Below are 12,893 nucleotides of genomic sequence, written 5' to 3'. Positions count from 1 at the left end.
ACCCTATCTTATAAAAGGACAACCCCAAACTTTGTTCATTGCAGCGCTCCTTCATGAGGTTATGCCTTCCTTTTGCCTTTAAATAAATCCTACTTTCCTGTTTGCCTCCTTCTACATCTCCTACTTGCATTCTGTCTTATATGCAGAGAAGAACTTGGGTCAGGTCTAGCCTGGGGGGTCTCCCCTACAACAAGGTGATACATAAAAGACCAAGTCTGTTGGGTTATTTGGCAAACACCTTTTGAATGTCTTTCCTTTGACTGTTGACACAATACTCAATTGAATTGTTATTGTTTTACTACCCAAAGATCTAATTTACTTTTGATATTGCACCTGAAATTCTTTTAAAAAATGATTTATTCATTTATTTGAGAGTTACAGAGAGAAAGGGCATTTGTGAGAAAGAATCTTCCATCTGCTGCTTCACTCCCCAAATGGCTGCAATGGCCAGGGCTGGGCCAGGCTGAAGACAGGAGCTTGTTGCTTCTGGGTCTCTCATGTGTGTGGAGGGGTCCAAGCATTTGGGTCATCTTCCACGGCTTTCCCTGGAGCATTAGTAGGGCGCTAGATTGGAAGTGGAGAAGCGGGTCTAGAAACAGTGTCCATATAGGATGCTGGTGTCGCAGGCATCAGCTTTGCCTGCTATGCCACAACACCAGCCCCAAGCTGTGATTCTTAAGATAAACATTTTCTTTGAAAGTTGAGGAGCAGAGAGAAAGAGAGAGGGAATCAGAGCTCTCACTCACTGGTTCATTCCCCAAATGTCACAAAAGCTAGAGCTGCGCCAGGCTGAAATTGGGAACTGGGAACTCAATCGGGTCTCCCACGTGGATGGCAAGCATATGGTGATATCGTATGGCACCCCAAATTCTGGTAGCACATGTGGCATCCCAGGTGGCACTTCTGGGGAACTCTAAGGGGCCACATTTTGATACAGATTTTAGGGGGTCATTCCCGATATCACCGACCATTGAGCCATCACCTTCTGCCTCCCGGGGTGCCCATCATCAGGAAACTGGAAATGGGCTCAGAGCCAGAACTTGAACCCAGTTGCACTCCCACATGAGATGCAGGCCAGTCAACTGACAGCTTAACCAACTGGGCCAAATGCCCACCCCACAGCTGATAAACTTTTTGAGGGGTCCTTGGAAGTGGTGGTGACTAATAAGTTGATTTCTGAAGGTGCCAGTTGAAGACCATGGTGAAACCACACTACCACACTTGAGCAAGTGGGACCCTTCCATTCTTGGGCAGAGACTGGCCCCTTCAACCTTCTCAACACCTGTAGTCTACAGGGACTGGAGGTGTTGGCTGGGAAAAAGTTGAAGGGCTAGAATAGAGGACATGGAGGGTATCCCGCCCCCTCACCAGGCAGGCCAGATGCTCACATCTCAGCTTGCTTTCCCAGGAATGGGGTTTCCAGTGCTAAAAGCAGGGAAGGCCCAGGAAAATGGGGGTGGGTGGGTCTCCCTCGCCACTGTTCCAGAAAGTGCCCAAGCCCAGAGAGCCGTACCTGCGTGTCACTCTGAAAAATGATGCAGGGAGCTGAAAGATATTCACATTTCTTGTTTTGTTTTGCTCTGCTTTCTTGTTCAATGCTCTCTTGGAGCATTCCAAGCTGTTTCTGTTGCACTACTAAGGAATGGAATTTGGAAGGCTCCGAGGCTGGGTGGGCAGGCTGTATTGGGAAAGCCTTAGAAGGCAAAGAGAGGAGTGAGACCCGCGGGGGAGGGCCTGCTTCCCAGAGGGATCTCCTACAGAATCTCTGTCCATTGAGAGGTTTCATTAAAAAAAAAAAAAAAATTTAAGGATTCGATCCTTGTACAAGACCTACAACCTAAATTCCTGTTCATTTTTATCCGCGCTTTCAGTTTTCAAGATCTGTTGTCATGACAACATCATGAATTGAGGAGTCCAACCTTAATGTTTGTCGGTGTCTGCTGTGTTATTTGAAACTGCAAGGGTGTCTAAAACAGACTCGATGTTTTATCTCCCAGTCTGCTCTGAAGTCACCTATGAACTTCTGATGCTTGCTCCCAACACGAACACCGGAGCCATATTCCACACATAAATAATCTCTAAGAATTTAATCACCAGCCTCATTCTCTTTATAGAGATTATATATACACTATGCTGTGTTTGTGCAGGATTATATAATCAAATGCATTCTGTGTGGTATTTTATATGCTACCCTATCCTTTTCCACTAAATATGAATAGCAGAAAGGTTAAGGAAAAATCTTAAAATGTGAAAATCCTTATATAGCTACTAATAGCATACAATCAGAAACTTTTAAGAATACAAGAGTTAAAAGTATATTTAAGAAAAGAATAATTAATGTAATTTCTAACATTGAGAGTGCTACTGTAAAAAATATATTCAATACGTGAATTTACAGCTCCAATTCAGACAAGTTTATTGACAGAAATATAAACCACACTGAATGAATAGTGAACCCATATGCCAGTGCTTGTGGGATAATGAGATGTATTTTCTGTCTCCTGAATTAGCATGTGAATACACAGACTTCAGCATCTTAATGCTTTTGTGTTTGTTGAATAGAGCAGTTTATTCTTTAGGGTGTGTGGCAGGAAAACAAGTTTGAGAAATTAGCTGCTATTATTTTTTCCTTTTATTTCTCCTACTCCTTTTCCTCCTTTCAGGCTGTGTTGGTTCCATCAGGTAAAGAATGTGGCAGAGAGAGAGAGAGCACTGTCTCAGAGATCTGGGCAGCCTGGCTCCTAGGCCAACCAGAAAGATTCTTGGCTCCAAACCCAGCACAGATGTAGCACAATGGGTCATTCTGATATAAAGTGGGTGGGTGGGCAATTGACATTCAGAGGGGCCCACCTTGGCCCTGACAGCCTGGAACCATAGACCAGTTGGTGGGCAACGGGTAGGAATTGGACCGGCTACTAGTGTTAAGAAGCAACACTCTGGCCGGCGCCACGGCTCAATAGGCTAATCCTCTGCCTGAGGCGCCAGCACACTGGGTTCTAGTCCTGGTCGGGGTGCCAGATTCTGTCCCGGTTGCTTCTCTTCCAGGCCAGCTCTCTGCTATGGCCTGGGGGTGCAGTGGAGGATGGCCCAAGTGCTTGGGCCCTGCACCCCATGGGAGACCAGGAGGAAGCACCTGGCTCCTGCCTTTGGATCAGCGCAGTGCGCCAGTCGCAGCGGCCATTGGAGGGTGAACTAACAGCAAAGGAAGACCTTTCTCTCTGTCTCTCTCTCTCTCTCTCACTGTTCACTCTGCCTGTCAAAAAAAAAAAAAAAAAGAGGCAACACTCTCCAAAAGACTACGCATTTAAATGTTTTGAAATGGGAACTGATCAAGATGACCTTGACATTCTCCCCAGCTTGAGTCTTCCTGACTATAGTTTCTTGACCTTCTTTTCTAGAGTGTTTCCTTGATTCCTTGAGAAAGCTTGCAGTTACAAAGCTTTCTCAGCCTCTTTGAAATATAAATCTTCCATAACCTGGGAAGGTCTTTCTCAAGGACCTGCCAGGCAACCCTAGGTCTCCTAGTCTTGGTGGGTGGATAGGAACCTAACAGGATAATGACAGCAAGCACAGGGACCTAATCACGTTGATCAACTCACCTCCTTTCCCTTTCTTCATCCAGTACTTTTCCATTAGCTTACACTGGTCTACCTGCTTATTGTTTTACAAGAAGTGGATTCAATATTTCTCCCCGACTGCTTTCTCACCCCATTGTGATAGTCTTGAATGAAGTTTTGCTTGACTGTTAAAGTAGTCCACTACAATTTTTTCTTTTATAGGACTCAAAATTAAGCAATTAAGTTGCCAAATACAATTTTTACAAAAGACATATTTATTTATTTGAAAGGCAGAGATACAGGAAAGGAGAGGGATAGAAAGGAGAGAGAGAGACAGAAAGATCTTCCATTGGCTGGCTCACTTCCCAAATGGCTGCAATGACCAGGGGCTAGGCAGATGCAAAGCCAGAAGACAGGAGCTTCATCCGGGTCTCCCATGTGGGTGCAGGGGCCCAAGCACTTGGGCCATCTCCCACTGCTTTCCCAGGAGCATTAACAGGGAGCTGGATGGGAAGTGGAACAGATGGGACTCAAACTGGCACCCATATGGGATGCTGGCACTGCAGGCAGAGGCTTAATGTACTGTGCCATAGTGCTGGTCACGTTCAAATACGATTTTTAAAATCTCATTTATTGCATGGGTCAGTTTGTGATCTGAAATTCATAAAGGGAAAGATTTCTGGTGTATAGCTGACTCTTGCAATCCTGGACAATTTGCATACTGCTTCCTTTTTGAAGTAATATTTCTTCTTATCACCAGAGATAGCTGCTGTTTCTCCTCCAAGTTTGATCATTTGTTTTCCTTCTGGGACATGAAAGTTGTTACAAGGATTAAAAGTGTGATTTGTAAACTGGCTAGCACAGAGCCTAGCCTTGACAGCCTCTCATTGAACACAAAGAGTCTCACAAAAGACTTATCCTTTCAATAGGTCATAAGCAAAGAAGGGAACTTCTAATTTTTAGCCATATTTCTCACAGATTGGGAAAGAGATGCAACATTTCTCTTTTAACTATAAATAACAGAAGAACCAAATGAACACAGGTTAAATATTATAAGACTTTAAATCCCATATACAGGGGTCAGCACTGTGGCATAGTGGGTAAATCTGCCGCCTGCAATGCTGGCATCCCATGTGGATGCTGATTCAAGTCCTGGCTGCTCCACTTCCGATCCAGCTCTCTGCTATGGCCTGGGAAAGCAGTGGAGGATGACCCAAGTCCTTGGGCTCCTGTACCCATGTGGGAGACCCGGAGGAAGCTCCTGGCTCCTGGCTTCGGATCAGCACAGCTCCAGCTGTTGCGGCCAATTGAGGAATGAACCAGAAGATGGAAGACCTCTCTTTCTCTCTGCCTCTCCTTCTCTCTCTGTGTAACTCTGACTTTCAAATAAATAAATACATCTTAAAAAAAAAATCCTATACAACAAGAATGGGTATTGTAACAGTTTTCCACAGCTTCTGTAAATAACAAACACCTTCCACGGGTCAGAGGTCTGGGTACAGCACTGCACCGTTGGGTACTCTGTTCAGGGTCTCACAAGGCAAAAGGTATGGGCTGGGTGGGGCTCTACCTGGGAGACTGTTGGCTTAAAGCTCGTCCAGGTTGTTGACAGCATTTCAGTTCCTTGAGACTTCAGGGCTTTGGTTCCCTTTCCTTGACATGGGCCTTCACCTTCAAGCCTGCACGTCTCATCATCTCATCATCGCTGAATCCTCACCTACGACCAGTGAGCCAGGGAGCTAACCCAGCTCTTATGAACGCATGGGATCACCTTGGGCCCACCTGGATAAGCCAGTGTGATCTTCCTCTGGGCCACGAAGCAACCTTAGTGACATCTGCAGAGTTCATCCTGCCATGAAAAGTGACATTCCCAGGAGATGTGTACATTTTAAAAATAAACTATTTTCATAAAAGACATAATTTCATGACCTAAAATCAACCCTGTAATTTCCTAATGATATTCAAATTCTTATCCAGACCCATGTCAAGTACATTACATACATGCATACATACATGTAGGAAGCTGTTAAACCTAACAGGAAAAGGTGTTTTGAAGCATGTTTTATTTTTTTCTTACAAGCCCTGAAATATCTGCAAAATAAAGCAAAAACAAACAACAAACCACCTACAACCACCAGAGAAAAGGCACACTTTATCCTTCTGTTCCTTTCAGTAGATACTGATTTGAGTTTCAGCGAGGAACAAGCTTGCATTCACCCTGTAGATTTCAAAACCTCTGGGTCATTACATAAGAAACAGATGAACGGAGTTTGCGGTCATTCGCCTTCGATCAGCTGAGACAATTGCGCCCTCTAGCCTACGAAAGCTGTACTGCAAATGCCGCGTTGACAGCTTTATCCTCTTCAACCTTGGCTGTGGAAGCCAAGAGCTGTCCAAAAGGCGGAACCGAGCGGTGAAGACCCCTCCAGATTTGAGCACAGCGATTAATCCCATACAATGTGACTAGTGGGAAGTTTATTTGCCCTGTAGGTTCTGTCAGGACAAAAATGAATTATGCTACATGTTTTTCCTCCCATTTTAAAACCGTTGTGTATTATGGGGGAAGTAGTCCCTAAAATACTGCTAAGTAGGTCGTTATCCATGATTTCCTAATAAAGGCACCTGACTAAATTCACACTGATTTATTAAGGAAGTTGCCTGTGAAGCTCATTAACCATCTGGCAGTTAGGATACTGGTTTTTAAAGAGCTCTATTTTAGTTGGTGAGAGCCGTCTTGGGATCTTTAAAAATGTTAGGGTTTGATCTATTTCTACTTCTTCGTGGAGGAAATCAAGCTGGGAGCTCTGGAACACATTCTGCTTGTTTGCTCCTCTTGCACCTCATGTCCCGGCTGTGTGCCGGGCACACCTCACCTTGGACAGAGCTCGTTAGCGGTTCCCAAGAGCAAGAGTTTCAAAGCCTTCATCTTGGGCCACTTCTAGCAGGATTTTCAGTTGTCCCCCTTTGATTCTGAAAGAGTGCAGACGTTGGAACACGTTAACAACATTCTGGCTAAGTCTCCTTTATGGAGCTAGAATTTCAATTAGATGTCAGGCTGGGTTGGATCCCTGCTAATTGCCTTGATCAACTTGATACTCGGCTGAGAGAGAAAAAGTCTTGAGACCTCAGTCAATGCAATTTTATGGACAGAGACAAATGACGGGCTTCTTTTAGTTACAGATTCAGGGAAGGAGGAGGAGGCAACGTGAAAGACTGTTTCCAGCAATCCACTCCTGGGTCTCTAATCCCAAACGACAGGTCTCATTTGGTTATTTGGAAGGCTGGTTGGAAATAAAGTGGCAACAGCTGGGGGTGTCCTCCCTGGTACAGAGAGCAACAGCGCTGGGGGCCTCAACCTTGTGTGTTCTGGGAAACTCCTGTGCTTGGCATCTCCCCAGAGCGGGCAGATGCACAGATTCACCTTGAGGGTCATTTCAGAAGTGGGGGGATGAGGACGCCCTCGGCAGCCAGGGCAGCTTCAGCACTCCCCAAGCCCCAGAGAACGACTTTCCCATGACTTCATGCTTCTTCCCTTTGCAGTCTCTAAAATTATCATCAATGAAAAATTCTTTTTTTTTAAAAAGATTTTTTTTTTATTTGAAAGGCAGAGTAACAGAAAGAGAGGGAGAAAGAGAGAGAGATCTCTCTGCTGGTTCACCCCACAAATGTCTACAATGGTCAGGTCTGGGCCAGGCCAAAGCCAGAAGCCAGGAGCTTCATCTTAGTTTCCCAGGTGGCTGGCAGGGACCCAAGCACTTGGGCCATCTTCTGCTTTCCCAGGTGCATTAGCCGGGAGCTGGATCGGAAGTGGAGCAGCCGGGACTTGAACCTGTGCCCATATGGGATGCCAGCATCCAAGCAGCAGCCTCACCCACTGTACCCCAAGGCCGGCCCCCAGAATCTTTTTCTGAATTTTAAAGCACCACATTACATGATGAGAAATTCAGTATCCATCATGTTTCAGAGTTCTTCATCTTCTCTAGTCTGATAGAAAAATCGCAAGTAGGTTGTGCAGGCATCCTCGCCCCATCCCCTTGCACTTCCTTCTGAGTGGCTGTGTCCAGAGGGCACAGCTGTCAACCGCCGGAACTCACCATCCCCTCCCCTCCTCCCAGGAAGGCTTCCCACTCACACTGGCTTCTCCCTTCTCTCTCAGCCCCCCAAGTCCCTGCTCTGGGTACTCATATAATCCTGCAATTGAGAGAGAAACTCCTAACCTCAAAAACCTCCTAAACTTCTCCTGGCCAAAGAAAGCTCTTTGCTGCCGGCGCCGCGGCTCACTAGGCTAATCCTCCGCCTTGCGGCGCTGGCACACCAGGTTCTAGTCCCGGTCGGGGCGCCGGATTCTGTCCCGGTTGCCCCTCTTCCAGGCCAGCTCTCTGCTGTGGCCAGGGAGTGCAGTGGAGGATGGCCCAAGTGCTTGGGCCCTGCACCCACATGGGAGACCAGGAGAAGCACCTGGCTCCTGCCATCGGATCAGCGCAGTGCGCCGGCCACAGCGGCCATTGGAGGGTGAACCAACGGCAAAGGAAGACCTTTCTCTCTGTCTCTCTCTCTCACTGTCCACTCTGCCTGTCAAAAAAAAAAAAAAAAAAAAAAAGCTCTTTGGCTGCTTAATTTTTTTTAAGATTTATTTATTTGAAAGCAGAGTTACAGATAGAGTTATATATATATATATATATATATAGAGAGAGAGAGAGAGAGAGAGAGAGAGAGATCTTCCATCAGCTAGTTCACTCCCCAGATGGCTGCAGTGGCCAAGGCCAAGCCAAGAGCTTCTTCCAGGTCTCCCATGCGGGTGCAGGAGCCCAAGCACTTGGGCCATCCTCCACTGCCTTCCCAGGCAATTAGCAGGGAGCTGGATGGGAAGAGGACCAGCTGGGACTCGAACTGGCACCCATTCAGGATGCCGGCACTGCTTTACCTGCCTTGCCCCATTGCTTACCCTTTTGAGACAGGAAAGGGAAAAACCCTAGTGTGGAGAGCTGTTCCATCCAGATTAGCCTCAGCAACGAGCCACGCCACGCTGGCTCACAGCAATAGCGATGATTTATTGGTTCTCGGAATGTGGGGACTAACAATGTTTGAGCAGGCAGCTTCCGCTCAGCATGTCTCATGCGGCGGCAGTGGGAAGGCGGGTGGGTCTGGGGCCACACTAAGGGATGTCATACTCAGACAGCAGGTGCATGGATGGGGTGGGGGCTACTCCAGCAGCCGAGGCTGGAACAGCCCAAGGTCCTCAAGCCCTGTGCCCTCCATGTGCCTCTACACCTGGTCTTTACACCAAGGTAGCCAGATTTCCCAGCAGGTGGCCACCGGCTCTCCCAGTGAGTAGGGTGAGTACACCCAGCGACACCTGCAGAGCTGTGCCACTTCCCCTGTTGATTGAAGCAGTCACACAGATCCACTCAGGTCAGAAGAAGGGGCCAGGGCTGGCACTGAGGCATAGTGGGTAAAGCTGCCGCCTGAGGTGCCGGCATCCCATATGGGCGCCAGTTCGAGTCCCGGCTGCTCCACTTCCTAGCCAGCTCTCTGCTATGGCCTGGGAAGGCAGTAGAAGGTGGCCCAAGTCCTTGGGCCCCTGCGCCCATGTGGGAGACCCAAAGGAAGCTCCTGGCTCCTGGCTCCTGGCTTCAGATCAGCTCACCTCCAGCCATTATGGCCAATTGGGGATTGAACCAGTGGATGGAAGACCTCTCTCTCTCTCTCTCTCTCTCTCTCTCTCTCCCTCTCTTCTCTCTGTGTAACTCTGACTTTCAAATAAATAAATAAATATTTCAAAAAAAAAAAAAAAAAGAAAAGAGGGGGCCATAGATCTCATGTCTTTTGGGAAGGTGTGCAAAATAATTTTTTGGACATGCTTTAAATCCCCATAAATGCCATGAGAGAAAAAGAAATTATTTGTCTCTCAACAATGGTGTCTTTTTTCCAGAGTCTACCCTCTGACACTCTGTGCACACTCCCTCTTCCTGGTCTGGGCATTCTCTGTAGAGCTCTCTTGCTCTCAATGTTGTCCCCAATCGATGATGAGAAATTCAGTATCACATGAAGCCCCACCATGACAGGGGTAGGTCCTGTCTCTGGTCCTCCCTGGCAGTTCTGCATACTGCAGCCCACGGGCAAGTGATGTTGTGTCTCCCCTGGCCAGGCCACCCCAGGGAACCAGGTCCCAGCCTGGGCAGGAAAACTTCGGCTTCTGTTTTCTGAGAGGAAGACTGGGAAGTGCTAGAGGCCTCAACGTTTGCAAAGAGCTGGGTCAGCGGGACAGCTGTGCATCCTGGAGGCGACTCTTTCTTCCAGCAGTTCGCCAGACTTTTACTCCATGTAATGTGTTTCCCCACACTTCGTATCTTTGCCTTAGCATCCCTGCTCCCTTCACAGGGCACGGAGTGCAGACACTAGTGGTCCCCATGGGAGCTCCTTCTTGGTTATCTGTGAGCCTTTGTTTTTCTGCATAAAATGTGCAGGCTTGCTGGGTTAGGTGTCTGAACCAGTAGGTATCTGAAACTTGGCCGTGGCACTGCGCTGCTCCGTGTTGCTTCCGTGGCAGTATGTTTTATTCCACGCTATGTATTCTAACTTCCTATCAACTCAGTTATCCAGAAATTGGAATCATAAAGCCACTGTAAATTGGGAACGACTTCTAAGAGGAGATCATCTCAACACGCGAATGGTGATTCAGAAAGAACTTATAGAATAGATTCTTTCCGGCACTTCCATTGAGCTATTTTTTTTTAATTCACAACATTTTTGCAGATTTGATTCATGTTGGATTTTTAAAACATTATTTTAATAAAATTCATTTCAAAGAAGTGCTTACTCATGGGATGTAGCTCAGTGAACTCTTTCTTTTAGCCTCAATAGAAAAACATCAAGAAAGCAATTCTATTTCTTCCTCTGTCGATGATGAAGCTTTTTGCCTTCCTCCTAGGCAACATCTTAAAAGGTAAAAATGAACCACAGCCCGAAGCATGGTTCTCATATTTGTCTGTGCTGTGGTGGTTAATAGTCCAGTCTCACATTTGCATGGGGCCAGCTGTCATGAATGGCACCACAGGGAATGAAATCAAATTTGAAGACATGTTGCAGAGTCTCCTATGCCTATAAATCTACATTCAGCTGAATGTTTATGGGGACCTATCATCATCAGATTGGGAAATAAATCCTTGATTGCTTTCGTTCTGAAGTTCACCCTTTGCTCGACTCAAATTATCTTTACCAGATAATGGATGAGGGGGCCGCATAATGAGTGAATAAGTTCCTAAGAGTAATTGCATTTGCAAAACTCCTGACAGTTTTTGTCACAGTCCACTTTGGACACAGCCAAGGCAAGAGCTCTGCTCCCTTTAAGAAAAACCTCTGTGACCTAGCTCATAACTATGATATGTTACCATTAATGTGTCAGGAGGACAATACTCAAAGCCGTAAATTCATTTAATAAGCACAGATGAAGAAATCTGAAATCCATGTAGATTGCCAACTGTAAAAATGCCAGCCTTGGGGCTGGCATTGTGGTACAGTTAGGTAAGCCGCTGCTTCCAATGCTGGTGCCCCATAGGAGTGCCCATTCACGCTCTGGTTGCACCACTTCCTATCCAGCTCCCTGTTAATGCACCTGAGAAAGCAGTAGAGGATAGCTCCTGCCACGCACATGGAAGACTTAGATGGAGTTATGGCTTCCTGCCATCAGCCTGAACCAGCCCTGGCCATTGTGGCCATTTGGGGACTGAACCAGCAGGTGGAAGATCTATCTCTTTCTCATCTCTCCCTCTCCCTCTCTCTGCCACTCTCCCTCCTGTCAAATAAATAAATCTTTAAAAATGTCCTCACCCCTCACACAACAAAATTAGCATTTCCACCTACAAGACTGACTCCATTTGTCTGATGAAAGCCATTTTTGACATGTGTGTAGCATAGCCCCGAAGTTTGTTAAATTGAGGGGAAAGAATGGACTTAGATTAAACAGCACTTCCTCAGCAGTTCCTAGAAGTTCAATGTCGTCACTAAGTTATTTAATGACCTAGGAATGTGATCATATAAATCACAGCCTCTTTTCTTATATATGTTTCTAAGGAAAAGTGTAAAATCTTACATTAGTACACATTCTTAAAAGTAATTATGAGGCCGGTGCCGCGCTCACTAGGCTAATCCTCCGCCTGCGGCGCCAGCACATTGGGTTCTAGTCCTGGTCGAGGCGCCGGATTCTGTCCCGGTGGCCCCTCTTCCAGGCCAGCTCTCTGCTGTGGCCTGGGAGTGCAGTGGAGGATAGCCCAAGTGCTTGGGCCCTGCACCCCATGGGAGACCAGGAAGAAGCACCTGGCTCCTGCCTTCGGATCAGCGTAGCTCTGGCCGTAGCGGCCATTTGGGGGGTGAACCAATGCAAGGAAGACCTTTCTCTCTGTCTCTCTCTCTCACTGTCTAACTCTGCCTGTCCAAAAAAAAAAAAAAAAAAAAAAAAGTAATTATGAAATAATAGCTTGGTAGGATTTAATCATCCCCATGGCCCTCCCACCTCTGTGCAAGCCTTCTCAATACACAAAAGCCGAGGGGACTCAGTTTCTCAAAACTCGACAAATAACCCCGCCAAATTCAGCAGGTGCATGCCCAGGAGATGAGGACAACAAAATATTTCATATTCCTTCACAAGAGCCTCCACGGCTAACGTGAAACCCAAGTCCCAGGAAGATTCAGAAATCCCTGTGTCAGGCGCAGGGAAGGCTGATTGTTGACCAATATAAAGAAATCTTTCATTCTGAAGCTGGTGTGGTTCCTTACCGTTCATCGTGTATCTATAGAATTAGCTATACAGCTTTATATAATTTTAAGTAATCTCTTTGTATGTAAAAGCCATTTATCTGAAAGGGTGAAAATAGAGCAGATATTTGGCAGAGTGGTTAAGATGCTACTGGGGATAACTGCAACCCGTATTGGAGTGCCTGGGTTTGAGTCCCAACTTCACTCCCAATTTCAGACCCCTGCTAAGGCACACCCTGGGAGGCAGCAGATGATGACCCAGCCCACATCCTTGGGTCACTGCCACTCCTGGGGGAAATCTGAATTTAGTTCCCAGCTTGTGGCTTCAGCCTGGCCCACCTATTGTGGGTATTAAGGGAGTGGTGTGTCAGCAGATGGAAGATCAGTTTCTTTCTTTCTTTCTAAGATTTATTTATTTATTTGAAAGTCAGAGTTACACACAGAGAGAAGGAGAGGCAGAGAAACAAAGAGAGAGGGGGAGAGAGAGAGAGAGAGAGAAAGGTCTTCCATCTGCTGGTTCATTCCCAATTGGCCACAATGGCCAGAGCTGCGCTGATCCAAAGCCAAGATCCAGAAGCTTCT

The 12,893-nt window shown here is 46.7% G+C and overlaps 1 long non-coding RNA gene across 1 annotated transcript; it reads right to left on the bottom strand.

Moving 5' to 3' along the window:
* Window positions 1–339: 339 nt before the first annotated feature.
* On the bottom strand, window positions 340–1,638 carry LOC138845215 (uncharacterized). Its single transcript, XR_011382103.2, has 2 exons — window positions 1,514–1,638; window positions 340–564 (listed from the first exon to the last, which is right to left on the bottom strand). It is a non-coding gene; the product is annotated as an uncharacterized LOC138845215 (long non-coding RNA).
* Between the last annotated feature and the right edge of the window lie 11,255 nt (window positions 1,639–12,893).

The sequence above is a fragment of the Oryctolagus cuniculus genome, chromosome 14, assembly GCF_051225735.1.
Source record: "Oryctolagus cuniculus isolate XC-2025 breed Fujian yellow rabbit chromosome 14, ASM5122573v1, whole genome shotgun sequence".
Lineage (NCBI taxonomy): Eukaryota > Metazoa > Chordata > Mammalia > Lagomorpha > Leporidae > Oryctolagus > Oryctolagus cuniculus.
Note: the sequence above shows the minus strand (reverse complement) of the source record. Positions and strands in the feature narration are given on the sequence as shown.